General features: G+C 42.9%; 1 long non-coding RNA gene across 1 annotated transcript; it reads right to left on the bottom strand.

Moving 5' to 3' along the window:
* Positions 1-1,650: 1,650 nt before the first annotated feature.
* On the bottom strand, positions 1,651-2,737 carry LOC112585663. The gene is made up of 3 exons (XR_003110170.3): positions 2,354-2,737; positions 2,162-2,243; positions 1,651-1,976 (listed from the first exon to the last, which is right to left on the bottom strand). It is a non-coding gene; the product is annotated as an uncharacterized LOC112585663 (long non-coding RNA).
* Between the last annotated feature and the right edge of the window lie 349 nt (positions 2,738-3,086).

Raw genomic sequence — 3,086 nt, 5'->3', positions numbered from 1 at the left:
GACCACTCTCTCATGCTCCATTTTCCTGCAACAACCCAAGATACCTGGAGACATGAACCTCCCACATTTATTTCATCCTCCTTCATCATTCTCTTTGCCAGGCCTCACCTTTCTTTCACTTCCCCCCTTCCTTGGTTCTTAAATGAAAGCTTCCACACTATGAAGGAGATAAACTGGTATTGGGAAGAAGGAGCAAAAAGAAGGGGAAGGATTGTTTTAATAAACAAGTTACTAATGTTCAGAATTCCCAGTTGAGGATATATTTTCTAATTTCCTCTACAATTCTTCAATCCTATCCTGAAGTTATTATTTTGCCCATCTTACAGACAAAGAAACTGAGGTTAGGAAACTATTACAGGTTAATGTCTTCTGACCTACAGCTGCACTCTTTCCATTCTAGCAAATTGCCTCTATTTGCATCCATTTTGCAGAACTCTGATGTGTCTGCATTGAGCACCCTGCAGGCCCAGCACAGGGGAATGGGCGTAGGGCTTCTGCAGCTTTTCAAAGAGCACAGGCCTGGCTGTCACCCTGCAGTGAGAGTCTGGGCTGACACAGGACATGCTCCATTCTGAGGCCATAACTCACAAACTGATTTAGATAGTGGAAAGCATTTCCCTGAGACAAGTTATGTGTTTTCAAAATGAACTGCCATCTTGCTGTCTACTCTGCATGATACTTTATAAATATCTATCTCTGATAACAGAATGCTACAATTACGGTGAAATCCACATATGCAAAGTTAACACATTTTTGGCATTTCCCATTCACCTTAGAAGATTTTGGCTGAAAACAGATGAGTGCCCTGCTCCCATTCCAACACATACACACACACACACACACACACACACACACAGTCATACACGTAGTCACAGAGGCAAGGAATGGTTCCATCTGATTTAGCTTCTCTCTTGATACTATCCTGTGAGCCTCTCTCCATTCACTTTATTTTGCTTTTTTGCCTTTGAAAATGGTATTCATTCTCTGAGCTAAGGCATAATAAACAGAGAACTGGACTTGGAACTAGAAGACCCAGGTGTTAGCCCTGATACATTGCTTTAGTCTTTGTGTGACCAGACCAAAAACTATCTGAGTTTTTAAAGCTGGACAAATAAACCCATGACTCTGAGACTCACCAGTTGTGCAACTGCAGGCAAAGTACTTAACTACTCTGAAATCAATATCCTCATTTGCAAAACAACACTGTTATTACTGGTCTTGCAAGATCACGTAAAGATTAAATACATTAAAGGAGATTTATAGAAAACACAAAAAGTGGTACTCTGTATCTCTTAGTGCTGTTTTCTACCTTAATCACTGTATCATTGACTCTCAGGATTCTCTTCAAAATAATGACATTTATCTGCAACATTATATTGAGGACTAAATGAGAAAATATACCTGAAACTACCATGAAATTATAAAGTATTTTTAGTCCTTTGGTCAATCACTCAATCACTCAATATTTCTCAGGAAAGATTCAGTGGTCAATGATAAGGGTGACAAAAAAGGAGAATCAGACAGAATTTACCCTCAAGAAACCTTCATTCTCAAGATATACAGCACTCTGTTGGAAGAACATAACATATGGCAAAAATGAAAAGTGCTGGTGATATATTTGCAAGGTTCAAAGATAACAAGGAGACACCTTCCAGATAGGGCCATCAGCCAAGGCTCTATGATGGACCTGCTATTTGAGAAAACACTTGGCTGAAGAGTAGCAGATAATGGATAAAAGTCATCCAGATGCAGCATGAGCAAGATCACGGCAGTGAGAATGTGAGAAAGGTGAGGGGAACCTAGACCGTAATGTGCAGGATAATTAGAGGGCTGTGGCTGATAAGGTTGCAAAGATGGATTGGGCTTTTATGGAGGAATTTGGACTTCTAACCTCAGGGGAAAATGGAGGATCCACAGAAGGTCTTTGAGCAGGAGAGGGATGTTTTCAGATCCAGCTTTCCTGAAGGTGAATCCAGCTGTAATGCATAGGGAGGGTTGGAGTGAGGTGAAACAGAGGCACCCTAGGAGTCTATTAGACAAGTTTAGGAGAGAGCCGAGGCCCTGAAATGGATCAAAGGGAAAGTGAAGGAGAGAAGCTTGGAGGGAAAATATTATAGGATTTAAGGAAGCAAGTTGGAGGTGTGGAATGTAGAGAGGTTACCTGAAGTTAAGGAGGAATCCTGAGTGCCACTGAAGTCCTGGTTGAGGGGACTTGCACAGGGGAATGCCAAGAAGGAACTGATCTAACAAAAAAGACAATATTACTTGCATACAAAAAGTAGAAGAAACTTAATCCACCAGGATTCCAGGGGTCAGGGAAGGGCAGACCATTCTTTTGGTGGTGTTTCCCAACCTTGGCACTATGACAGCTGGGGCTAGAGAATTCTTTGTTGGGGGGCCTGCCCTCTGCACTGTAGGATGCTTAGCACCCACGGGATGCCAGCCACATAACCTCCAAAGTTGTGACAACCATGAAAGTCCCTGGAAATTTCCAAATATTCCCCAAGAGGCAAAGTCATTGCCACTGAGACCCCTGTTGTAGGGAGAGGTCTGCTCCCCATGAGAATTGCTGCAGAAGTGTGAAAGGAAAATCTGAGCCACACGCCCCAGGGGGCTGATGACCTGGTTCAGACTCTGGACTTTGGATGGACCTGGAGGGAAGACAGAGGCACTGAGGGAGGTGGTGGAAAGAAGTGGGTTCCAGGTGTGCCTCCCAGAGCTGCCCCTAGGGTGTCCAGATATAACACCTCCCATCACATCCACATGTCAGTAAAAGCATTATGAGGTATTAGTCATGGCTAGATTACTTGAGGAAAAAGTAAAAAAACAGAGTTTTCCAAATAGGTCAGAAGGATTGTAAAATTACAGCCAAGAGGACCCAGGAGTCAAAACAAAGACAGGGAGGAAGAGAGACACAGAAATCAGAGACTGGGCAGGTGGGGGAGGGGGCGTGGTTTCTAGGGCCTGGAATAATTGGTATTCACCTCTGTCAAACTGCACCTTAATCTCTGAAGAACTAGAAATAATAACAACTGAGGACCTTGTTTAAATCTCCACAATTAAACCAGGTACAGATTTCTTAGGCA

This window comes from Bubalus bubalis, chromosome 6 (genome assembly GCF_019923935.1).
Source record: "Bubalus bubalis isolate 160015118507 breed Murrah chromosome 6, NDDB_SH_1, whole genome shotgun sequence".
NCBI classification, from domain to species: domain Eukaryota; kingdom Metazoa; phylum Chordata; class Mammalia; order Artiodactyla; family Bovidae; genus Bubalus; species Bubalus bubalis.
Note: the sequence above shows the minus strand (reverse complement) of the source record. Positions and strands in the feature narration are given on the sequence as shown.